The 26,277-nt window shown below is 49.2% G+C and overlaps 1 pseudogene; it reads right to left on the minus strand.

Moving 5' to 3' along the window:
• Nucleotides 1-2,018, minus strand: part of LOC104650190 (leucine-rich repeat-containing protein 37A2-like) — a 62,554-nt pseudogene extending 60,536 nt beyond the window's left edge.
• Nucleotides 2,019-26,277: the final 24,259 nt, after the last annotated feature.

The raw sequence follows: 26,277 nt of genomic DNA on the forward strand, positions 1-26,277 counted from the left end.
CATTTCCAATACCCTATTTACCTAAAATGCTAGGACATCTGAATTTTAAGAACCAACATCTTCATGGCTGACACAACTTAACAGGGGTTGGTTCTTTCAACACATAAGCAGAAAATAAAGTTGAAGTATACGTATCATCTTCAAACAACTACCATGAAACCAAAATCGGGTCTTGCAATACCCAACTAAAGCATCAAAAGAGAGGGTCATCTTACTTAGAAACTGACTATTGAAAAAGTAGAGGCTAAGTCCCTCAATTTTTTTCAGAAAACAGCATTCACACTCTGCTATCCACAATTTCCAAAATCTTCATTAAAGGCCCTGAAAATCCTGTTTGTTAAGCCTGCTGGAATTCTGTGGTTCACAGTCATCTTTCCTCAAAACTTAACTGTCCATATTACCCATTTTCAATTTTATTAGGTCACCTTGAGATTCTCTCCTCTGAAAAGCATTTGCGGGCTTTAGCTATCAATATGTCTCTACTGGTAATTTCAAAATCAATAAAACTCATACACCTTGTAGCCTACTCGTATTTTATGGTGCTTGCTAAAATATATTTCTCAGGGATCAAAAGGCTAACATGAACTGCTTCCAAACTTCGGTGAATCTGCATTACATCCTTACAACACCTTGAGATTCTTCTGTATTGTGCTGCAGCTATACAGCAGGCGCATGATCACAAGTCTTTTCAACAGCCCCCAGATCCCTTACTGCTGCAAAACTTCTCACAAGCCTACTAGGTACTAGATAGACTTAACAGTGCTGGGTTAAAATTGTTAAACTGCTTTACCTATTTATTTACCAATTCTACCATCTCAGGGAATCCAAACCCTTTAAACTGCCTTCTAAAACACAGCTGGAGTGCTTTCGTATTGCTTTGAGTCGGATCTGCAGCGGGATAAAAACTTGAGTTCTGAGATTCATCCCTTGACCCAAATTGCAGTTGCCAGGATATGCGGTAGTAATGCAGTGGTTTCTTTGAGACTCTACGGATGTATTTTACCTACGAATAGCCAATCTCTACTACATCCCTTTTACTCTTCGAGATTTCCGCGGTAACAATTTCAACAGCAAAGTATTTTAAGCAAAGAAAAAACGAGCTATACTAATTTGACCTTTATTTTTCACTCAGTAGAGCTTGCCATCATAAGGACATTTTCCCAACTAACATTTGCAACTGGAGAAAGAAAAAGCAAGCTTTTGGCTATTATCATTACGGAAGGCCCATTACCATTACGGAAGGCCCATCATCATTATGCTTCTTACAAATCTTCTTTCGAGATAGGATTTGAGGTTAAGCTTACATCGGACCACAGTCCAGTAACTTACCGTTTTCCAAGCTCAATTAACCGGCTAATACCAACAGCAACACTTACGCCCTGGGAAATCTCAATGTTTCACTAACCAATAAGGCGTCTGATAGCGAAGGCAGCCAGTGAAACATTGAGATTCTTCTTCTTGTTCTTCCTCACAGTGAAGGAAGACGAGAGAAGGACCCCAAAAGGGTCCGTGAGAGCAAAATCCCGGGATTCGGAAGCCCTGGCCTCAGCGACACCGGCCCCGAAACCCTCCCAGCCCAACCCAACCACCCCTCTCATCCCCTGGGAGCCAGCCCTTCGCTGGCATAGGCGGGGCAGACCCCGAGGGCACAGACCCCCACACAACGCCCAGGCCGGGGTTCCGAAATCCGACGCCAACAGGTGGAAACCCCAAGCCCCGCGGCCTGAGTTTCAGAGGTAAGAGAATGCGGGTGAGAGGAGATGCGGCCTCCCTCACGCCAGACGGCCCCTTGAGAAAGCAGAGACGCGAGAAGAGCGAGCCGGTTCGCAAGTTGGAGCAAAGCCTGAAAGGAAGCAGATCTGGGCTCGACCAGCGCCTTCCCCGCGTCCTCGGCGACGCCCGAGTTTACCGGGAAGTCTCGGTCCTCGTAGAAGCGGGAGAAGCGGTCCGCCACTTCGCCGCCTTCACTGCTCTCAGGACGACGCTCTCCGGTTCGCTCTTCCCTCCTGCGACTCCCGCCCCTCCCCGGTTCCCCGCCTCCTCCCACGCCCACCGGGCGCGCGCGGCTGAGGGAGGGTGCGAGAATGCGCGTCCCGACTGGAGCCCCGCGGCGCAGGAGCCGGCCGCCTTGGAGGCGGACTCTTCCCTCCAGTCCCTGCTCCGGGCGCGACCCTAGAGGCCGCGCGTGCGCACTCGCACCCGAGAGCAGCGAGTGCTTCCGGAGGGAAAGGTCAAAGGGGCCACCGTCGGGATGGATCTGGATGGTTTGCTGTCGCTTGCTTACGGGTGTCTTTCGCCACTGTTGCTTCCTGTGTGCTCAGAAGTCCGTCGTCTTTACTAAATAGTAGCATAATGTTGGGCTGAAATCGCGACTTTAGAGCCAGATTACTTAACTTCGAATCTGGTTCCCTCAGGATTCAACGGTGAACGAGACAGGAAGGATCTCCTCTCAGGGGGCTTTCATTCTGGTGGAAGTCACATAACTCGTAAAATAATTAAATATTTTTAAATGTCAACAAGTGCCACAAAACAGTAAAACTGGCCGCAGTGCCGAGAGGGACAGGCTCTGAAAGCACCTTTGACCTGAGGCACAGCATTGGGGCCTAGGGAACGTTAGACTCAAAACAAGGAGCTTGATATTGAGCCATCCTTTGAGAGAAGTATTTCTCAAGGGACCAAAGTTGATCCAAATCCACTAAAGCTCTCTGGGCTTCGGTTTCCTTTTTTATACAATAAGGAAATTGGATTCCACAATCTCTGCTGCTCCTGCCTAGTGCTGACTGTGAGAGTCAAGAATCGGATTTTTCCCCCAGCGCTCCAGCACTCCTAGCCAAGGTACAGAGAACACATAGAAGGGTGGCAGGACTTTCTTACTTTTGAAAAGAGTAGTTGACATAAATCACACGATGGAAAAATGGCTGTTACCCTGCCCTGAAAGAGTCAAATGGAATGTAATTTTTTGGAGGAAGGATATGTATTATTTATTACATATCCCATGCTTCAGCCTATGCTTCCTCTAAGGGGAGGCAGGGCACACAGAATTCAAGCGTTGTGAAGAGACTTTAGGGCAGTGTGGCAGATTGAATCACAGGGATACACACCACATTGACCTCCCTCTCAAAAGCCCACTGAAATGACAGTAAAAGAATAAGAAGTGCATCAGTTCACATGGACAAAGAGACCTGGAGAAGGGACAATGGCAGACAGCAGATGTCAACATTTTGGAGGCCGGTGAGCATAGAGAAATGGAAATGACTTTAGTAGAGTGGAGAAAAAGAAGTCATGGAGTAGGAGAAGACAGGAAAGAAGTTGATGAATGCTGAAGTGCACCAGCAAGGCTCAGGAAGTGGAAGCACCTGGTGCTACTGAAGACTCGACATCTCTTTTCCCACCCAGGTAGCAAACTGGAGGTTTTCCCTCTGGAAAGGCTGAACCAGAGAGACTGGACTTTAACATACCTAGCATAGGTGAGAAGGAGCAACCCATGCTGAAAGTGGGAGACTATGGTAAAGCCTCCATTCTGGTCAGAGTCTGACTTCTGCAACAAAAGACCATAGGAATCCTCTCTAGAAAACTGACTAGCTTAGGGAAGAGAAACCTTCATGTACCAACAATGGGAGTGAGACTAGGGAGGTGTCTTCCTACATAAAGATCATGTTCCTGCCCAAATACCCCACAGAGAAGTTCATCATTCAGGAAGCCCCATCCACTGAGCATTTGAGTGCCTTGTTATGAATGGATAGCCAAAGATTACCAGACATTTGAAGGGAACCTGTAACAGGAAAGATAGAAACACCCCCAGCCTGGGCATGATAGTAAGACCCCATCTTTACAAAAGAATTTTAAAATTAGCTAGGTGTGATGTCATGTGCCTGTGGTCCCAGCAACTTGGGAGGATGAGGCAAGAGGATTGCTTGAACCCAGAAATTGGAGGCTGCAGTGAGCTATGATGACAGCAGCAGCCCCTCCTCCCCCCCAAAAGGAATTCGGAGGCGCCAGAGATAATGAAAGGAACAGAAGAAACCATCAAAAGAATTATCAATATCCACAGAAACATTTGATCACATCAGGGTACCAGGGAACACATCAGGAAATAAGAGACTACATCTAGCCAGGCGTGGTGGCGCATGCCTGGAATTCCAGCACTTTGGGAGGCCAAGGTGGGCAGGTCACCTGAAGTCAGGAGTTCCAGACCAGCCTGGCCAACATGGTGAAACCCCGTCTCTACTAAAAATACAGACATTAAGTCTGGGCATGGTGGCTCACGTTTGTAATCCCAGCACTTTGGGAGGCCAAGGTGAGCGGATCATTTGAGGTCGGGAGTTCTAGATCAGCCTGGCCAACATGGTGAAACCCCATCTCTACTAAAAATAGAAAAATCAACTGGGCATGTTGGTGCGTGCCTGCAATCCCAGCTACTCGAGAGGCTGGGGCAGAAGAATCGCTTGAACCTGGGAGGCGGAGGTTGTAGTGAACCGAGATCACAACACTGCACTCCAGCCTGGGTGACAAGAGTAACACTACATCTCCAAAAAAAAAATACATTAGCTGGGTAGAGTGGCGTGGGCCTGTAGTCCCAGCTACTCAGGAAATCACCCAGAAAACAGAGTAAAAAGACACCCTGGCCTAAACCACCTCTACTTTCTCCTGAATTATTGCAGTAGCTACTAAGTGTTCTGCTTCTACCCTGGCAGCATACGTGCTATAAAGGAGCTCTGGTGATCTCGTTAAAGGTCAGTCAGATCACATTTGTTGTCCCCTGATTCAACATTCAGCGGCTTTCCATGTCACTCACAATGTAATGTTCACCTCTCACCACCTCACCTCTCAGACCTCATTTTCCTCTCTGCACCCCTGTTTCCCTTCTCTCTGGACATACTGACCTCCTGGCTGTACCTTGATCCCATCAGGCCTGTTCTTGCCTCAGGCTGCCCCACCTACAGGCTTGTATATTTGCTGTTCTTTCTGCTTATCATTCTTTCTCATGTATCTCCATGGCTTGCTCCTTCATCTTCTGGTCTTTACTCAAAAAGTACATTCTTTTTTTCTTTTCTTTTCTTTTCTTTTCTTTCTTTCTTTCTTTTTTTTTTTTTTTTGAGACGAGTTTCGCTTTTGTTACCCAGGCTGGAGTGCAATGGCGCGATCTCGGCTCACCGTGGCAACCTCCGCCTCCTGGGTTCAGACAATTCTCCTGTCTCAGCCTCCTGAGTAGCTGGGATTACAGGCACGCGCCACCATGCCCAGCTAATTTTTTGTATTTTTAGTAGAGACGGGGTTTCACCATGTTGACCGGGATGGTCTCGATCTCTTGACCTCGTGATCCACCCGCCTCGGCCTCCCAAAGTGCTGGGATTACAGGCTTGAGCCACCGCACCCGGCTTTTTTTTTTTTTTTTTTTTTTTTTGAGATGGAGTTTTGCTCTTGTTGCTCAGGTTGGAGTGCAGTGGCGTGATCTTGGCTCACTGCAACCTCCGCCTCCTGGATTCAAACGATTCTCCTGCCTCAGCCTCCCAAGTAGCTGGGATTACAGGCAAGCACCATTATGCCCGGCTAATTTTTATACTTTTAGTAGAGATGGGGTTTTGCCATCTTGGCCAGGCTGGTTTCAAACTCCTTACCTTAGTTGATCCACCCGCCTCAGCCTCCCAAAGGGCTGGGATTACAGGTGTAAGCCGTCATACTCTGCCATAAAACTACTTTCTCATTAAGGTCTTCCCCAATTGGCCAGGCACAATGGCTTACGCCTGTAATCCCGACACTGTGGGAGGCCAAGGTGGACAGATGATGAGGCCAAGAGATCAAGACCATCCTGGCCAAGATGGTGAAACCCTGTCTGTACTAAAAATACAAAAATTAGCTGGGCGTGGTGGTGCTCACCTGTAGTCCCAGCTACTTGGGAGGCTGAGGCAGGAGAATCACTTGAACCTGGAAGACAGAGGTTGCAGTGAGCCAAGATTGCACCACTGCAGTTCAGTCTGGCAACAGAGCAAGACTTCATCTCAAAAAACAAAGAAAAAACAAACTTCCCTGATCACCCTATTTAAAACAGAGCACTGTGTTCTGAACTCCCTAATTTTAGCCTCTTTCTCTAGTTATGTTTTTCTCCATTAGAAAGTACTGATCACTTTCTGGCTGGGTACGGTGGCTCACGCCGCTAATCCCAGCACTTTGGGAGGCCCAGGCCGGCGGATCACCTGAGATCAGGAATTCAAGACCAGCCTGACCAACAAGGAGAAACTATGTCTCTACTAAAAATACAAAATCAGCCAGACATGGTGGCGCAAGCCTGTGATCCTAGCTACTCAGTAGGCTGAGGCAGGAGAATCGCCTGAACCCAAGAGGCAGAGGTAGTGGTGAGCCAAGATCGAGCCAGTGCACTCCAGCCTGGGCAACGAGAACAAAAACTCCATCAAAAAGAAGAAAGAGCCGGGTGTGGTGGCTCACACCTGTAATCCAATCACTTTGGAGGCCAACGTGGGTGGATCACCTGAGGTCAGGAGTTCAAGATCAGCTTGACCAACATGGTGAAACCCTGTCTTTAGAAAAAAAAAAAAAAAGAAGAAGAAGAAGAAGAAGAAGAAGAAAGAGAGAGAGAGATAGAGAAAGAAGGAGAAAGAGGAGAGAGAGAGAGAGAGAAGGAAAGAAAGGAAGCAAGGGAGGGAGGGAAAGAAGAATGAAAGAAAGAGGAAAGAAAGAAGAAGGAAAGATAGATCAGTTTCTAGTATGTAATATAAACTCTATGAGGGCAAAGGTTTTTTTTAGTTTTGTTTCTATCTTCCCAGGACCTAGACTAATGACTGGCACATAGCAGGCACTAAATATTCACTGAATGGATGAGGTGGAAAACAGGAAAGAATGAATAAGAACATGTCAGCATCAATTCAATATCTGAATAGTAGGACTTACTAACAAGGGAAAATGAAAGAAAACAACATTAAAAAGCTGGATATGGTGGAGCATGCCTGTATCCCAGATACTGGGGAGACTCAGACAGGAGGATAGCTTGAGCCCAGGAGTTTAAGACTAGGGCGCTATGATCATGCCTGTGAGTAGCCGCTACACTCCAGTCTGGGCAACATGGCGAACCCCTATCCCTTAAAAACTTAAAAAATTTGCTGCCAGGCACAGCCTTGTGAAATTTCAGGGCATGTGGGCCAAAGAAAGCTTCCTAAAGGTTTCCAGAGAGAAAAAGTCGGTCACATATGAAGGATTGGGAATTGGAATGATGTTGAACTTCACCAGAGAAGAGAAGACTGGGCAGTAATACACCAACCTAGAAATCTATACCCAGCCAAACTATTAATCAACTATGAAAGAGAAAAATCACATTTTTTTTAACCTGCAAGCTTTCAGAGGAATTTCCTCTGGAAGCCACTGAAGGATGTTTTAGAGCAAAACAACTGCAGAAACATATATATATATATATATATGTGTGTGTGTGTGTGTGTGTGTGTATGTATTTTAGATGGAGTTTCACTCTTTTGCCCAGGCTGGAGTATAGTGGAGCAATCTCAGCTCACTGCAACCTCTGCCTTCTGGTTTCAAGTGATTCTCCTGCCTCAGCCTCCCAAGTAGCTGGCATTACCAGCGACCGCCATCACACCCAGCTAATTTTTGTATTTGTAGTACAGATGGGGTCTCACCATGTTGGCCAGGCTGGTCTCGAACTCCTGATCCGCCCACCTCGGCCTCTCCAAGTGCTGGGATTACAGATGTGGGCCACCGCGCCTGGCTGCAGAAACATATATTGAGTGTCATGGTTGAGGTGCTATGGAAGACACAAAGATGAACAAGAACGGATTTCTTCTAGGGTTTATAAACCAAGACCATGGCATCAGGTGAACATGGACTTCAAACTCACCTCTGTCACAAAAAGTACCTGTCAGCTAGGTGCAGTGGCTCATGACTCTGATCCCAGCACTTTGGGATGCTGAGGCCAGAGGATCACTTGGGCACAGGAGTTTGAGGTTATAGTGAGCTATGATCCCACCACTGCAATCCTCCAGCCTGGGAGACAGAGTAAGACCCTGTCGCTAAAGAAAAAAGAAAATCAAGACCAGCCTGGGCAACATAGTAAGACCCTGTCTCTACAAAAAATAAAAGAAATTAGCTGGGTATGGTGGCATGCGCCTGTAGTCCCAGCTACTTGGGAGGTTGAAGTGGGAGGATCGTTTGAGCCTGGGAGGTTGAGGCTGCAGTGAGCACACCCCTGCAATCCAGCCTGGGTTACAGAGCAAAATCCTGTCTTGAAAGAAAGGAGAGAGATGGTGGAGGGAGGGAGGGAGAAAGAGAGAAGGAAGGAAGGGAGGGAGGGAGAGGGAGGAAAAGAGAGAAAGGAAGGGAGGGAGGGAGGAAGGAAGGAAAGAGGGAGGGAGGGAGAAAACGAGGAAGGGAAGGAGGGAGGGAGAGAGGAAGGAAGTCAGGCAAGGCAAGCAAGTCAGGCCTGGTGGCTCATACCTGTAATCCCAGCACTTTGGGAGGCCGAGGAGGGTGGATCAACTAAGGTCAGGAGTTTGAGACCAGCCTGGCCAACATGGTGAAACCTGGCTCTTCTAAAAATACAAAATGAGCCAGGAGTGGTGGCACACACCTGTAATCCCAGCTACTGCAGAAGCTGAAGCAGGAAAATTGTGTAAACCCGGGAGGCAGAGGTTGCAGTGAGCCGAGATCACACCATTGCATTCCAGCCTGGGTGACAGAATGAGATTCCATTTCACAAAACAAAACAAACAAACAAAAGCACACACACACACACACACACACACACACACACACACACACAAAGAAAGAACAGTCTGGGCACAGTGGCTCACACCTGTAATCCCAACACTTTTGGAGGCCAAGGCAGGCAGATCACTTGAGGCCAGGAGTTTGAAACCAGCCTGGGCAACATGGAGAAACCCCATCTTTAGAAACAATATATAAATTAGCCAGTGTGGCCATGTGTACCTGTAGTCCCATCTACCCAGGAAGCTGAGGTGGGAGAATTACCTGAGTCTGGGAGGTTAAGGCTTCAGTGAGCAATGATCACACCACTGCACTCTAGCCTGGGTGACAGAGTGAGACCCTGAAAAAAGAAAGAAAGAAAGAAAATCATTCCCTGTCAATAATAAATTAACGTAATAATACAAGAAATAATACATGAACATTTTCCAGAACTGAAGGACCTGAGAGTTGGCTGTATACCAGGCACTATGCTTAATACTTCACATGGATTATTCAAGTAATTTTTGACACAGTAAGAGGCAAGAAATTTGATCATCTCCACTTTACAAACGGGAATACTGAGGCTGAGAGATAAGAAACTTGCCCTGGCTCCTGTAGCTATGAAAGACAGAGCCAGATTGTCTGACAGTGGTCAAGTCCCTTGGCAGCTGGTCGACTTTCCTCCCCAGTATATCTGCAGAATAACAGCATGCAGCCCCCACATGCCCTGTTTATTGTACAAAAAGCTTGTTGTAAATTATACATAGCAAAATCTGCCATTTTAACCATCTTTAAGTCTATAATTCAAGATTCAAGATTCTTAAATTGCAAAATATCTCTCTCTCTTCCTCTCTGTATATGTAAATTTAAGTTTTGGGTTTTTTTTCTGAACCATTTGAAAGTAAGTTGCAGATATTCTAGCACTATGTTTAGCAGAGCCAGGCACAGTGGCTCATGCCTGTAATTCCAGCACTTTGGGAGGCTGAGGCAGGCAGATTGCTTGAGCTGAAGGAGTTTGAGACCCACCTGGGCAGCATGGCAAAACCCTGTCTCTACAATAAATGCAAAAATTAGCCAGGCATGGTGGCACATGCCTGTAGTCAAGGCCGAGGCAGGTGGATTGCTTGAACTCAGAAGTTCGAGACCAGCATGGGAAATACGGTGAAACCATTGAGCTCAGGGGTTCCAGACCAGCCTGGGCAACATGGTGAAATCCTGTCTCTATAAAAAATACCAAAAAATTAGCTGGGCATGATGGTGCACACCTAGAGTTGCAGCTATTTAGGAAGCTGAGATGAGAGGATTGCTTGAGCCTGGGAGGCAGGGTTTGCAGTGAGCTGAGATTACACCCCTGCACTCCAGCCTAGGCAACAGACTGAGACCCTGTCTAAAAAAAAAAAAAAAAAAAGAATCAGCCAAAAGAATTGCCAGAGAATAAAAACACTGAGCTCCAGAACTGCAGGTGCATGCCACCACACCCAGCGATTGTGTGTGTGTGTGTGTGTGTGTGTGTGTGTGTGTGTGTGTGTATTTTTATCAGAGTCAGGGTTTCGCTATGTTTCCCAGGCTGGTCTTGAACTTCTGACCTCAAGTGATCCAACCACCTCATCCTCCCAAAGGGCTGGGATTACAGGTGTGAGCCACCCCTCGCTTAAAAATGTATATATATTTGGCCGGGCGTGGTGGCTCACGCCTGTAATCCCAGCACTTTGGGAGGCTGAGGCTGGTGGATCATGAGGTCAAGAGATCGAGACCATCCTGGTCAACATGGTGAAACCCCATCTCTACTCAAAATACAAAAAATCAGCTGGGCATGGTGGTGCATGCCTGTAATACCAGCTACTCAGGAGGCTGAGGCAGGAGAAATGCCTGAACCCAGGAGGCGGAGGTTGCAGTGAGCCGAGATCACGCCATTGCACTCCAGCCTGGGTAACAAAAGCGAAACTCTGTCTCAAAAAAAAAAAAAAAAATATATATATATATATATATATATATATATATATATATTTAAAGACAGGAGCCGTGGCTCACCCCTGTAATCCCAGCACTTTGGGAGGCTGAGGCTGAGGCAGGCAGATTGCTTGAGCTGAAGGAGTTTGAGACCCACCTGGGCAGCATGGCAAAACCCTGTCTCTACAAAAAAAATGCAAAAATTAGCCAGGCATGGAGGCACATGCCTGTAGTCAATCGAGTGGCTAAGGCAGGAGCATTGCTTGAGCCAGGGAGGTCAAGGCTGCAGTGAACTGAAATCCTGCTACTGCTCTCTAGCCTGGGCTACCGAACAAGATCTTGTCTCAAAAAAAAAAAAAAAAAAAAAAAAAAAAAAAAAAAAAAAAATTTAGCAGGGGTCTGAGAATCAAGAACAGAACTAGGAATGTCTAGATACATGAAGCACCCAGGACTTACCATCTCTCATGTAAAGGGGGAAACAGCCTTGATTATTTCAGAGAAACAGTAGGAAGTGGTGGTTTAGTGCACACACTCTGCACCCATACTGGCTCTATGTCAGCTATGTCATGTTATGCTGTTATTTAAATCTCTCTGTGCCTCAGTTTCCTCATCTGTAAAATAATATAAAATCTCAGTTGGCACATCATAGGACTATGTAAACATTAGCTGTTATCATTATTTGCCTCTAATCCACAGCCCTATAAGCATTATGAGGTGAAATAAACTTAATACAGTACACGTTCATCTACACCAGCTGTGAGCAAATAAAAGATGAACCAACAGGCGGGTACACTGCAGGGCTTGCTCATTTTCTACGAACGTCCTATACTTGTTAAAGGATTCCTATTGTGTGATCCTCCCAGGGGTGCCTGGGAATGGGAAGTGCTGTATCTGGCACAGAACTTTCCCTGCACATGTCCCCTGCGCCCACTCGTGCTGCTGCCACCAGGTTTCCGTGTCCAGCAGAGGGCGCCGTGGCCTCAAAATGCAATCCTTAGACGCTCCCCTCTCCCGCGAGGCCGGCAGCTAGGGAGGGAGGCCACCCGCCAGAGGCAGCGGGCCTGACTCCAATCAGACCCTTTGTCCCAAACAGCCCTTTTCTCCAAGCAGTGAGCAAACTCCACATCACCCGCTGCTCGCTGGCGTTTCACACCTCACGCTGCTCCCTGAAGCGTTTTCTGCAGGTTCCAGCCCTCCAGACCTCCCTTCTGTGAACCCCAGAAGCTTCGATGCAGCAATGAATCATTCAGGCCTTATGCTCCTGTGAGTTTCCAAATTCCATGGCAGCCCAGCTGTAAACCTCCATCTCGCCCCCTCCAGAGAGCCTCCCGCCCCCCACAGCCGGTGCCTCTTCCATCCTATTCCAGCTTCTCCACACAAAACTCACTGGCCCCACGCAGCTCTCACTTCTGCTTCAACCTCCTGGAGGGCAAGGGCCTATTTTTCTCATTCAATCTTCCAGCAAACCATTGGTTGAGGCAAGAGGCCCAGCATGGTGGCTCAGGTGTGTAATCACAGCACTTTCAGAGGCAGGAGGATGCTTAAGCCCAAGAGGTTCAGATGAGCCGGGGCAATACAGTGAGACCACTTTTCTACAAAAGGGTATGGTGGCATGTGCCTGTAGTCCCAGCTGTTAAGGAGGCTGGGGTGGGAGGACCTCCTGAGCCCAGGAGGTGGAGGTTGCCGTTAGCTGAGATCGTCCCAGTGCACTTCAGCCTGGGTGACAGAGTGAGGGACCCTGTCTCAAATAAATGATTGTTTTGGGCCAAGGTTAACATCCTGCAGAGATGAAGACAGCTAACCTTTAGTGAGCACCTGCTGTATGCCAGGCATTGATCTAAGTTCTTTACCTAATCCTCACAGCAATTCTATGAGGGTTGTTAAGCCTGTTTTACAGGGTAGACAGTTAAGGCACAGAGTGGTTATGGGACATGTCTAAGGTCACACAGCTAGAGGTTGAGCCAGTGTTCAAACCCATGCAGTCTGAGTCCAACAACGGGGCTTTTTTATTTTTTATTATTATTTTTTTTTTGAGACAGAGTCTCATTCTGTTGCCCAGGCTAGACTGCAGTGGTGGAATCTTGGCTCACTGCAAACTCCAGTTCCTCGGTTCAAGCGATTCTCCTGCCTCAGCCTCCCAAGTAGCTGAGATTACAAGTGCTCGCCACCAGGGCTGGCTAATTTTTTTTTTTTTTTTTTTTTTTTTTTTTTTTAGACAGAGTTTCGCTTTAGTTGCCTAGGCTGGAGTGCAGGGGTGCCGTCTTGGCTCACTGCAACCTCTGCCTCCCGAGTTCAAGCAATTCTCCTGCCTCAGCCTCCCTAGTGGCTGGGACTACAGGTGCCCCTCACCGTGCCAGGCTAGTTTTTTGTATTTTTAGTAGAGACCGGTTTAACCATGTTGGCCAGGCTGGTTTCGAACTCCTGACCTATTCACCTGCTTCAGCCTCCCAAAGTGTTGGAATTACATGCATAAGACATCGCACCCAGCCACCTCCAGCTAATTTTTGTATTTTTAGTAGAGATGGGGTTTTTGTCATGTAGTCCAGGCTAGTATTAAACTCCTGACCTCAGGTGATTCACCCACCTCAGCTTCTCAAAGTGCTGAGATTATACTCTGATTTCTTTTTAGATCGTATAAATCTTTCGTGAGCCACTGCACCTGGCCGTACAACTGGTTTATTTGTTTGTTTTTGAGACAGGGTCTTGCTCTTTTGCCCAGGCTAGAGTGCAGTGGTACAGTCTTGGCTCACTGCAACCTCTGCCTCCCAGGTTCAAGGGATTCTTCTGCTTCAGCCTCCTGAATAGCTGGGGCTACAGGCAAGTGCCACAATGCCCGGCTAATTTTTGTATTTTTAGTACAGATGGGTTTCACCATATTGACTAGGCTGGTCCCAAACTCCAGACCTTGTGATCCGCCCGCTACTCAGCCTCCCAATGTGCTGGGATTACAGGTGTGAGCCACCGCGCCCAGCTAACATCTGGGTTTTTTCTTGGTCCCCCACCTTTCCTGCTCCTGCTCCCACAACTGGGTTTTTTAAACAAGACGTTATCTGGACTTTTAAAGTATAGACCCAGGGCTCCGTCTGTCCTCTAGAACTGTGCTGTCCAATGTACCACCCAGCAGCCACATGATTGCAGAGCATGTGACTAATCCAAGCTGAGATGTGCTGCAAGCTAAAAATACACACTGAATTCCAAAGACTGAGAAAAATGTAAAATATAGCATTATCAACTTTTGTATTGATTACATGTGGAAATGATGATATTTTGGATCTACTGGGTTAAATAAGATATATTATTAAAATTAATTTTAGCCGGACATGGTGGCTCACACCTGTAATCCCAACACTTTAAGAGGCTAAGGTCAGTAGATCGCTTAAACTCAGGAATTCGAGACCAGCCTGGGCAACATGGGGAAACCGTGTGTCTACAAAAAAATACAAAAATTAGCTGGGCATGGTGATGCACACCTGTAATCCCAGGTACTTGTGGGGACTCAGGGCGGAGGAGGATCGCCTGAGTCCAGGAGGTTGAGGCTGCAGTGGACTGTGTTCACACCACTCCACTCCAGCCTGGGTGACAAAGTGAGATCCTGTCTTAAAAGTTAATTTTTCCATAGCTCATGGTAGCCTCAAACTCCTGGGCTCAATCTATCCTCGCGCCTCAGCCTCCCGAGTCATTGGGACTACAGGCATGCACCACTGTACCCGCTTTTACATAGGTTTATGTTTGTTTGTTTTTAACAGGTGAGATCTCATGTTACCCAGGCTGGATAGAACATTTTAAATGGCATCTGACCTCATGATCTGCATACTACTCAGCCTCTCAAGATGCTGGGATCACAGGCTTGAGCTACCATGCCCAGCTAACAACTGGGTTTTTTAAACAAGACGTTATCTGGCATCTGTGACTTCCATCCTATTTCTGTTGGGCAGAGCTGCTCTGCGAGCTCTCAGCTCAGTGGAAGACAGACAGGATCATCTGAATAATTCGAAAACAGGGCAACATGTGGTCTGTGTTCTGAGAAGTGAGAACACCTTGGTGTAGGAACTCAGAGGCCGGAATTCCTGAGGGAGAGAGTTTCAGGGTAGCTGTCTCAGCGGATTCCAGGTTCCAGCTGTATTTCTAAAGATTTGTAGGATTCTGCCCTGGGGAGAAGAGCAGAGGCAAACAGGAAGGCCAAAACAGCAAAGGCCAGGGAGGTAAGGCCAGCCAGCAGCGGGGCTGGGTGCCCAGTGCTCCTGGGTGAGCGGAGGGAGACAAGGCCTGCCACCCTGCAAACTGTGGGGGCCTAGACTGTGGGGCCAGACGGAGGGGCTCTCAGCCAGATGGAGCTCTAGATGCCTCAGGCTGAGGAGCGTCTGGACCTGGACGGACTAGGGAAATGGCCAGACAAGAATGGGAGGTGGCAGTGAGTGGCAGGGCCCCTGCCTCCTTCCTCCTTCGCCCTCTGTCCCCATTTCCCTGCACAGCTCTGGAGGGGAGGGCAGCCAATAGTCTTCTCTGAGGAGGTTAGCTGTGGGAGGACAGCTCCTGAGGAGTATTTCCTGCCTTTGGCTCCCAACTGCTTCCTGCCCAGACCGCCCAACACTTGACCCCCATTCAATTCCTTCCTCCCAGAGGAGCTAGGTGGCCACCAGGGCTTCACAGGTCCAGAGACCCGGAGCTTCTCAGCAAGCTGAAGGAGGCAGGGTCCTGGGATCCAGATGCCCAGCCTTCCCAGGTGCTGTGAGGAACTGGAATCCAGGCTTCCAGTGAAAGCCCCAGGGATAGATTTGGAGAAGGAAGCCCAAGATGGTGCCTCTCTCCCTCGGGCAAGGACCTCGGCCCTCACTTTCCTAGTTACCACTTCGGCCCCCTCACCTCCAGCTGGGAACTTACATCTCTTCTTTCATTTAGAGGGCACTTATAGACTGTGTGCGGTGGTTCATGCTGGTAATCCTAGCACTTTGGGAGGCCGAGGCAGGTGGATCACTGGAGCTCAGGAGTTCGAGACCAGTCTGGGCAAAATAGTGAGACCTCGTCTCTATTTAATATAAAAAAGAATGTGTGTGTGTGTGTGTGTGTGTGTGTGTGTGTGTGTGTGTGTATACACACACACACACATGTGTATATATACCTGTAAATATATATTTACTTATTTAAAAAATTAAAAATTCAGGCCTGTAATTCCAGCACTTTAGGAGGCCCAAACAGGTGGATCAAGAAATCAGGAGTTTGAGAACAGCCTGACCAATCATGGTGAAACCCACCTCTCCTAAAAATACAAAAATTAGGGCCGGGCGCCGTGGCTCACGCCTGTAATCCCAGCACTTTGGGAGGCCGAGGCGGGTGGATCACGAGGTCAAGGGATCAAGACCATTCTGGTCAACATGGTGAAACCCCGTCTCTACTAAAAACTTAAAAAATTGGCCGGGCTCGGTGGCTCAAGCCTGTAATCCCAGCACTTTGGGAGGCCCAGGCGAGTGGATCACGAGGTCGAGAGATCGAGACCATCCTGGTCAACGTGGTGAAACCCCGTCTATACTAAAAATATAAAAAATTAGCTGGGCATGGTGGCGCGTGCCTGTAATCCCAGCTACTCAGGAGGCTGAGACAGGAGAATTGCCTGAACTTGGGAGGCTGAGGTTGCGGTGAGCCGAGATTGCGCCATTGCACTCCAGCCTGGGTAACGAGAGAAACTCCGTCTCAAAACAAAACAAAACAAAAAAACAAAAACAAAAATTAGCCGGGCATGGTGGCATGCACGTGTAATCCCAGCTACTCAGGAGGCTGAGGCAGGAGAATTGCTTGAACCCAGGAGACAGAGGTTGCAGTGAGCCGAGATCATGCCACTGCACTCTAGCCTGGGCGACAAGAGCGAGACTCTGTCTCAAAAACAAAACAAATTAATAATTAAAATAAACAAATATAAGGCATCTTTTCTTCCCAAACAATGGCTGTGGATTTCTGAAGGGAAAGGGAGGCAAATTCCCTGGTTAATAATCATGAGTGATTCTTTCTCTAGAAACACCTGGGGCCTCCAATGAACCCCTTCTTTGAGAGTCAATCTGCAGTTTTCCCCCTGGTTCTGAGATGTGAGGCCAGGTTCCAAGGTTGTGAGTTTTGAGAGCCCATCACAGGTTGGTAAGAGGAGGTAGATCTTTCTCCTTTATCTCTTAAACCTAAGCCATGCCTGCCCACACCCATGTGCAGGGCACATTACAATACTTAAAATGGGGAGAGGACCACCCCAAATAACCCAGCCCATTTCAGCTCAACCATAAGCCTCTGCTGTACCTCTAAATTAGTCGTGCCCTCTTCCTTTCACAAATCCTAGAGACCCCTAGGAGATAGATGCCCCTCACCACAATACCAGCCAGGAATCCCTGAGTCCTCCAGAAAAACTGCAGGCGGAGTTGAGATGACCCTAGGGGAGGGGCCGTGTCCCTCTGCCTTGCCCCGCCCCTTACTAACAAGGTGGACCACAGGTGTTTGTTGTACACCATCCCCCACTCCCCACAGACCCCCCACCACCAGCACCCTTTAAGGCCAAGGCAGAATTAAAGGATGGGATCCCTGAAAGGAGTCTTCTCCCCTAGGGATGCTCGGTCTCAGTCCTCAGCGAAAGGAAGGCCCTGTGGGTGTGGGGAGTGCAGGCCTGGCTGGTCCCCTACTCTCTGCCAGCTCTGGAGCCCCCACTGTATGATGGGCTCCCTTGGTGGGGACAGGAAAAGCCCACGAGAGACTAGGGAGAGTAGAGGGGAGGACCCTGGGGAAAACTAATGTGGATCAAGGGCTTGAAGACGTTTCTGACTCTCCCTCCCCTCCCCTACCTCTGCCACCGGTGGACCAGATCCTGAGGAGCGGATTTGTGTGAGCCTAAACAGAGCTCTGGGGTTCTATTTCCTCTTAGTGATTTTCCAAAGCTGCACCACCCTACCACTGCCTGGGTGTGGCATCAGAGGGCTCTAGGTCCCCGGCCCTGCACAGAAGCCCTTCTGAATGAAGGAGAGAACCACACCATAGCATCAAAGGGCAGGCCAGCCTGAGAAGAGGTGAGTCCCTGACTCCCTCCGAGAAAGAGCCCCCTCCCCTCCTCAAGCACCCCCGGGCCTCTGTGCCACCAGTTCACCCTCAGTTCTGTTTCTACCACCCCCTTCCCACCCCGAGCCCAGGCTGGAGTGTAGTGGTGTGATCTCAGCTCACTAACAACTTCTGCGTCCTGGGTTCTAGCAATTCTCCTGCCTCAGCATCCCGAGTAGCCGGGATTACAGGAGTATGCCACTACACCCAGCTAATTTTTGTATTTTTAGTATAGACAGGGTTTCACCATGTTGGCCAGGCTGGTCTCGAACCCCTCGTCTTATAGTTTACCCAAGTTGGCATCCCAAAGTGCTGGGATTACAGTCATGAGGCACCATGCTTGGCCCCGGATTTCTTTTTTTTCTTTTTTTTTCTTTTTTTTTTTTTTTGAGACGGAGTTTTTGCTCTTGTTACCCAGGCTGGAGTGCAGTGGTGCGATCTCTCCTGGGTTCAGGCAATTCTCCTGCCTCAGCCTCCTGAGTAGCTGAGATTACAGGCACGAGCCACCATGCCCAGCTAATTTTTTGCACTTTTAGTAGAGACGGGGTTTCACCATGTTGACCAGGATGGTCTCGATCTCTCGACCTCGTGATCCACCCGCCTCGGCCTCCCAAAGTGCTGGGATTACAGGCTTGAGCCACCGCGCCCGGCTTTTTTTTTTTTTTGAGACGGAGTTTCGCTCCTGTTACCCAGGCTGGAGTGCAATGGCGTGATCTCGGCTCACCGCAACCTCCGCCTCCTGGGTTCAGGCAATTCTCCTGCCTCAGCCTCCTGAGTAGCTGGGATTACAGGCACGCGCCACCATGCCCAGCTAATTTTTTTGTATTTTTAGTAGAGGCGGGGTTTCACCATGTTGACCAGGATGGTCTCGATCTATTGACCTCGTGATCCACCCGCCTCGGCCTCCCAAAGTGCTGGGATTACAGGCTTGAGCCACCGCGCCCGGCCAGATTTCTTTCTTTAAACCTCTCTTCCCTCCCAGTGGATCAAAAGCTACTCCTGATTTGTAGAGAAATGGGAAGTAGGAAGGGAGGGGGAAGGGGCAGTGTGGATTGAGGAGGGGGTCACCCCCACCCCGACCCTGAGCACTCTAGGTTTGGACCCTCTGGGTGTCTCCCCTTTGGAGAACTCAGAAGGTCAACAAGGTAGTCTGTGAACTGGGGGTTGGGCAGCAAGGAGGAGTTTGGGAAGGAGGCTGGAGGGAGGAGGGAGGAGGGAGAAGGAAGGGGACAGAAAGGGGAGCCCTGGCTGGGAGGCTTCCTAAGGTTGAAGGCTGAGTTTGGGAGGTGAGAGCGAGCAACCCTCTCAGTCCCTTGGGGGGATATGCAAAGAATTGCTAATTGCAACTAAATGAGGCCTTGGCTTGGGGGAAGGGGCAGTCTGGCGGCTGTCAGGGGCTACCGCCTCTTTGAGTGCCCGAATGAGGCCAGGCCAGCCCGCTCTTCTCATGTAAAGCAGCTTTTTGTCTGGGGGAGCCAGGGCTGGGGCCAGGGGCTGGCGAAGGGGCCCAAGCCATCCGCAAGTTTCTTGTTCCCCAGAAATAGAGAAGGGTGCCCAGGCCTCCTGAGAGTGAGAATGCCCTCCGCCTTCTCCACTCTCAAGCTTTTTATGTGGGGGTTGATGGGGTGCCGCCCAGCAGGAGGGGGTGGGCCTAGGATCCCAGGACTCCCCTTGCTGGACTGTGGGAAAAAACTGAGTACAAAGAAGGGGGCTGGCCCCGCTGAGATGGGAGACAGGGCAGCTTTGATCCAGGGATGCCCTGAGACTCAAGTACCCCTCCCTGGAGTCCCTTCTCCCCAGAGAATGTCCCCAGTGGCCATGAGTATCTTATCTGGTCATCTGGGCCCACTTCAGACTTTCTCACCCACTTTGCAAACCCTCCCTAACCTTTTGTATGCTGAGGAGAAGGGTCTTGAGAATCCAAGCCTAGCTCCTAATAGAGCCTAACTAGAGGGAGGAGGACTCAAACCTTTGGGGAAATCTTTGCTCTAAACATAGAGACCTTCGAATAATGCTTCCAGACCCTGAGGCCACATGACCTGTTAGAGACCCAAGAATCTTGCTTTCTAATTCAGATGCCCCTTTTATGCGCTTCTGCAAACTTGGGCAAGTTATATCTGCTATTGAGCCTCAGTTTTCTCATCTGTAAAATGGGGACAACAATAACATTCTCTCAAAATCCTTGTGAAGATAGAGAGTTGCAAAGCATTCTGCATGGCAGTCCCTGGTTCTCAGTGTGTCCCTCACCTCCCCTGAAACATCCATCAAAAGGGTGGATACACAAATACAAGCACTTCAGGGTTAACGATACCTCACGGCCATATCACACTTTGCAATTTCCAGATTGCACGTGTCATCTCTTTTTCTTTTTTTGAGACAGAATCTCACTCTGTTGCCCAGGCTGGAGTGCAGTGTCGCCATCTCGGCTCACTACAACCTCACTCTCCCAGGTTCAAGCGATTCTCCTGCCTCAGCCTCCCGAGTAGCTACGACTATAGCCTGCCACCATGCCTGGCTAATTTTTGTATTTTTAGTAGAGACAGGGCTTCACCATGTTGGCCAAGCGGGTCTCAAACTCCTGACCTTCAGTGGCCCGCCTGCCTTAGCCTCCCAAAATACTGGGATTACAGGCATGAGCCATGACACTGGGCCACGTGTCATCTCTTAAAGATACACCATCTGGGCCAGGCGCGGTGGCTCACGCCTGTAATCCCAGCACTTTAGGAGGCCGAGGCGGGTGGATCACAAGGTCAAGAGATCGAGACCATCCTGGTCAACATGGTGAAACCGCGTCTCTACAAAAAAAAATACAAAAAATTAGCTGGGCATAGTGGTGTGTGCCTGTAATCCCAGCTACTCAGGAGGCTGAGGCAGGAGAATTGCCTGAACCCAGAAGGCGGAGGTTGCGGTGAGCCGAGATCGAGTCATTGCACTCCAGTCTGGGTAACAAGAGCGAAACTCCATCTCAGAAAAAAAAAAAAAAAAAAAAAAAGATACACCATCTAATCAATGGAACAGACTCTTCTCTTCTATATTTGACTGGTGAAAAAAAAAAAAAAAAAAAAAAAAAAAAAAAAAAAAAACAAGTTTCCAAGAGCTTAAGTCAGATCCCCGACTCCTCCAGCAGTCCTCATCCCACTCCATGGTGAGGCCTCAGAGATCCCATCTCACGGACTAGACAAACGGAGCCCAAAGCAAAGGCAGCCAGAGACTGTCACCAGGTTTCTCAGCAGCGCGGCTTGTGTTAGTGGCCACCTGCGCTCTTCTAAATCAGTGCTTGTGTAGAAACCTTAGGACCATGTGGGTCCCCTCCTCTGAGCTCTACATTGGGGCCCTTGAGAGGCAGAGGGCTGGCTGGAGGATAGGAAGGGTTGTCCCCTCCACTCCCAGCAGGAAACCTCTGGGATGAGACCTTCACTGGGAGAGGCAGCGGGGCAACACGGGTAGAATAGCTGGGCAAGTCAGTTCTTTCCCTCAGCCCTTTTCCTGCTAGAGTCTACTTGCTCCTCGAGAAATGTCTCCTCCATTCCTGCCCCCCTCTATTTTAGGGGCCCCGTGGTCTAGCTCCCCATCCCTGTGCGTCACCCCAGCTGGGTCCTCATCCTCCCAGCCCCTCGGCCAGGTGGAGGATGCTGACCTGACCACCCGCCTGCCAGACACCCAGGGGCTCTTGCTCCCAGAGGGCCTTGGCCAAGCGGCTGTGGCGCTGGGTTGGCGCCTTTCTCACTGCCTGGCTCCCTCCTCACAGGCCCCTAATCCATCTCGCCCAGCAGGAAGCCCTTAAGCTGCCTTTTCAGCGGCCTTCCCCAGCCCACTGTGGGCTGTGCCTTTCTATACCACCCTTGGCAGGAGCTGTGTTATACAAGCTGGAGAGAGAGGCCCCTGCAAAGAGGTCAACGTGCCTAAGGCAGCTTCCAGCTCCAGCAGCCTCTCCTCCCCAGGGTTCCCCCGCTGGTACACTGGTACACTGCCTGGCATCCCTGGGCACTGACAGCCCTGGCTGACTCACATCAAAGCCCCAGACTGGGTCCAGGTGAGAGGAGAGAAGCTAGTGAGGGAGTGGGCAGAAGGCCAGGGTCTGGGGAAGTAGGGCAGGCATGAGGGGCTCCTCTGGCTCTGTGCCATCTGTCCTTTTGGCAGGTCTCTCCATCTTTCCGCTGCTTTCAACCCCTGCCTCCAACTCCCCAAAGCTCATTCACTGCCTTCTCAGACTCAGTTATGCAGCCCAGACAGGACTGGGGGAGCATGTCCTCTGGAGGCCACCTCAACTGAGTGTTTCAGACAGGAAGGGAGTGAGGTGGGCAGGGGCGCTAACAGGTTCTTTCTCTCTTCCTAGGTTGTATTTGGATTTGGGCAATTGCTTGTCACTCTTGGGGCATTCACAGCTTGGATCATCCTGGGACAGGCTTAATTTCAAAATTCCATGGCCCCTGCAAGTATCCTCTTGCTGGTTCTGATTTTCTGATTTTGGGTTTGGAAAATGGTTCTTTTTTTTTTTTTTTTTTTTTTTTTTGAGATGAATTCTCACTCTGTCACCCAGGCTGGAGTGCTAGTGGAGTGCAGTGACGTGATCTCGGCTCACTGCAACTTCTGCCTCCTGGGTTCAAGTGATTCTTGTGTCTCAGCCTCCCAAACAGCTGGAATTACAGGCACCTGCCACCACGTACGGCTAATTTTGTATTTTTAATAGAGATGGGGTTTCACCATGTTGGCCAGGCTAGTTTCAAACTCCTAGTCTTAAGTGATCTGCTCACCTCGGCCTCCCAAAGTGCTGAGCCACTGCACCCTGCATAGAAAATGGTTCTTACGTGACCTGGTCCCTCTCTTGGCCTCAACTTTTCCCTCCCCTCTCTCTTCAGGAAAAAATACCACCTCACCCCAACTAGGCCCCTTCTCCAAGGCCCAAACCCCAGTCCTGCCTCCCAGTCTCCACTCCAGGAAGCCAGCCTTTTGCTGGCTAGGAGTGGTTACTAAAGAGTTGGGGGTGCCTCTGGGAGGTCTGTTTGTAGTTCAGATTCTTCTCATTCCAGGCTCTGCAGGCTGTCTCTAAGGAAAGGGCCTGGGATGGGGGGGCAAGATCCTTGGGGCACCAGCTGCAGGGAAGGACAGCTTCCTGGGGAGAGGAGGGAAGTGTTCTTCTCTTGCTGGTGAACCCCATCCACAAGGTAGGAACTGCCTCTCCCCGTTCCATCACTGGAGTCCCTCCCCCACAAGCTGCCTCATCATTCAGGCTCCTCCCAAGGGGCCTGAAAGGAGCTTTGCAGAGCTGAGGCCCTGATCTCTTTCTTCACTTCCGAATGAGTTTCTACCTTTTCGGGACACGTAGAGATGACTGGAAGAGTATGGAGGGGTGTGCCTCAGAAGAGGAATGCTCGGAGAGTGACTGTGTCAGCCCCAGCTTCAAAGAGGCTGTATCAATCTGTCCCCAAAACTGAAGTCCCTTGTAGACTCTTCCTTACTTTAACCAGCATTTGCATGTATCCGTCTAGACTAGCAACCCCTAGGCCTCGAGATTCCTCAAGGATTAATCAGTGATCCAGCCACAGGAGAAAGCAACCAACCCCAGGGTCTTAGAAGTCTGACACCCTTGCTGGTGCAGTGGCTCACATCTGTAATCCCAGCACTTTGGGAGTGAGGCTGATGGATCACCTGAGGTCAGGAGTTCAAGACCAGCCTGGACAACATGGTGAAACCCCGTCTCTACTGAAAATACAGAAATTAGCTGGGCGTGGTGGCACACACCTGTAATCCCAGCTACTCAGGAGGGTGAGGCAGGAGAATTGCTTGAAACTGGGAGGCAGAAGTTGCAGTGAGCCGAGATTGTGCCACTGCATTCTAACCTGGGTGACAGAGAAAGACTGTCTGGAAGAAAAAAAAAAAAAAAAAGATGGGCACCGTGGCTTACGCCTGTAATCCCAGCACTTTGGGAGGCTGATGCAGGCAGAACACCTGAGATCAGAAGTTTGAGACCAGCCTAATTAACATGGAGAAACCCCGTCTCTACTAAAAATACAAAATTAGCCAGGCCTGGTGGTGCATACCTCTAATCCCAGCTACTAGAGAGGCTGAGGCAGGAGAATCGCTTGAACCAGGAAGCAGAGGTTGTGGTGACCCAAGATCGTGCCACTGCACTCCAGCCTGAGCAAAAAGAACAAAACACCGTCAAAAAAAAAAAAAAAAAAAGCTTGACACCTGCCACAACTCCCCGGAAAACTTCCGTCTCCAGCTGCCTTTGCCTGATCTAGGGAGAGCAGGAAAGACCAACACTAAAGGCTTATATTGAGTGTCCACTATGTAAAGCCACCGCTTGATCTTATCTTCCCCACCCTTCAAGAGAAGATCAGTGTCCCTCTCTTATAAGAGTCGGAGCTACAGAAAGGGAGTGACCTATCTCAGCGAATGCAATGAGGAAGCAGCTGAATCCATTGAGTCCAAGTCCAGGACGGTGGTCTGCCCAGCATGCTGCCTCATGACTAGGTTTGCCCCATGCATGTGTGTGCAGGCCCTCATGGTGACCTCTGGGTGACATTCTGCTTCTGGGTTACAGAACAGCATGCACCATCTGAGCTCCCTTTTCCAAAGCAACTGTCCATACAAATCCAGTTTCTCATTCAGTCCTCACTTCAGAGGGAACAGGACAGATTTATTGTGCCCATTCTACAGATGGGGAAACTGATACTCAGAGAAGTAAAATGATTCACTGAAGGTCAGAAAAGCATTAAGCACCAAGACCAGGATGCGAGCAGTCAGGTGTCTTATGTCCACTTCATGGGTTTTCACAATGATGTCAGATTTGTCACTTCACTTATTCTCAGATTGGAGATGAGAATATATTTAAAGAAAAAAAAAAGAGAATACATTTGTTTTGTTTGTTTGATTTGAGACAGGATCTTGTTCTGGCACCCAGGCCGGAGTGCAGTGGTGCAGTCACAGCTCACTGCAGCCTGGACCTGCTAGTTTCAAGTGGCCCTCTGCCTCAGCTTCCCCAGGAGCTGGGATTACAGGTGTGCATTACTATGCTCAGCTAATATTTGTATGTTTTTTTTCTTGTAGAGACAGGGCATATTCATAAGTAAATGTGGCTCTGAGAAAGCAGATACTTGTGAAAATTGGAGGCTAGAAATCTGGACCCTAGAAACCTGGCTTGCTCATTTTCTCCTCAGAGCTGAGCTTCTCCCCTCCCTAAGTGTGGGTTCCAGAGGTGGGGCAGAATGTATGGAGAAGAGAATTGAGCTCGCTGTCCAGGGCAGGAAGTTTGTGTCTCTAGATTACCCAGCCCAGGGAGTTCAGACCTTGCTATATTTACAGAGAGCCTTGATTCATTTAACAATTTTCTCGAGTGTCTATGACACACAAGGCACTGAGATATGCACAAAACCCAAGACACAGCCTGTGCCCTCAAGAGATTATCTTGCTGGGGGGTGGGGAGGCGGTCGTTAGACATATGTAGGTAACACATGCCACATGCTGAATGGTGTAAGATAAACATCAACTCAGAGAAAGGACAGGAGTGGTATCAGGGAAGCACCACAGAGAAGGAGACTTCAAGAATTTACAGTGGTGGAATGGCTCTAGGTGTTTAATCAAAAAAGAGATTTAGGCCAGGTGCTGTGGCTCATGCCTGTAATCCCAACACTCTGGGAGGCTGAGGTGGATGGATCGTTTGAGCTCAGGAGTTCCAGACCAGCCTGGGCAACATGGTGACACCCCATCTCTACCCAAAATAGAAAAAATTAGCCCAGCATGATGGTGGGTGTCTGTGCTCCTAGCTACACAGGAGGCCAAAAGGGAGGACAGCTTGATCCTGGGAGGTCCAGGCTGCAGTGAGCCAAGAGTGTAACACTGCATTCCAGCCGGGGTAACAGAGTAAGACTCCATCTCAAAAAAATAAATAAATAAATAAAAAGATGCCATACAGATGCCATAGACCAAACTAAACTGTGGTCCCAGAAATTTCATATGTTAAAGCCCAAAGTCTCAATGTGATTGTATTTTGAGATAGGGGTCTTAGGAGGTAATTAATGTTCAATGAGGTTGGAAGGGTTCCTCACTCCCAACAATCTGATAGGATGGGCAGCCTTATAAGGGGAACAGAGAGAAGTCTCTCTCCCCCAACCTACACACACCAAGGAAAGGCCACGTGAACACTAAGAGGGTGGCCATCTACAAGCCAGGAAGAAAGCCTTAGCCAGAACCCAGCCATGCTGGCATCCTGATCTCAGACTTCCAGCTTCCAGAACTACGAGAAAATTAATTTCTGTCAGTTAAGCTACCCAACCTGCAGTATTTTGTTATGGCAGCCCAAGCAGACTAAGACAACAGGAAACTAGGAGATGGTGAAATTGTTGGATGGGCTGAAGGAGTAGACTTTGTCTCAAAGCCACAGGAATGACCTCCAGTAGAAGCTGCTACCTCTGTCACAAGCAGGTAGGGGGATCAAGAGGCTGCAATTGGAGCTGGGCACCTTGGCTCAAGCCTGTAATCCCAGCACTTTGGGAGGCCAAGGTGGGCGGATCACTTGAGGCCAGGAGTTTGAGACCACCGTGACCAACATGA

This window comes from Saimiri boliviensis, chromosome 17 (genome assembly GCF_048565385.1).
Source record: "Saimiri boliviensis isolate mSaiBol1 chromosome 17, mSaiBol1.pri, whole genome shotgun sequence".
In the NCBI taxonomy this organism is placed as follows: domain Eukaryota; kingdom Metazoa; phylum Chordata; class Mammalia; order Primates; family Cebidae; genus Saimiri; species Saimiri boliviensis.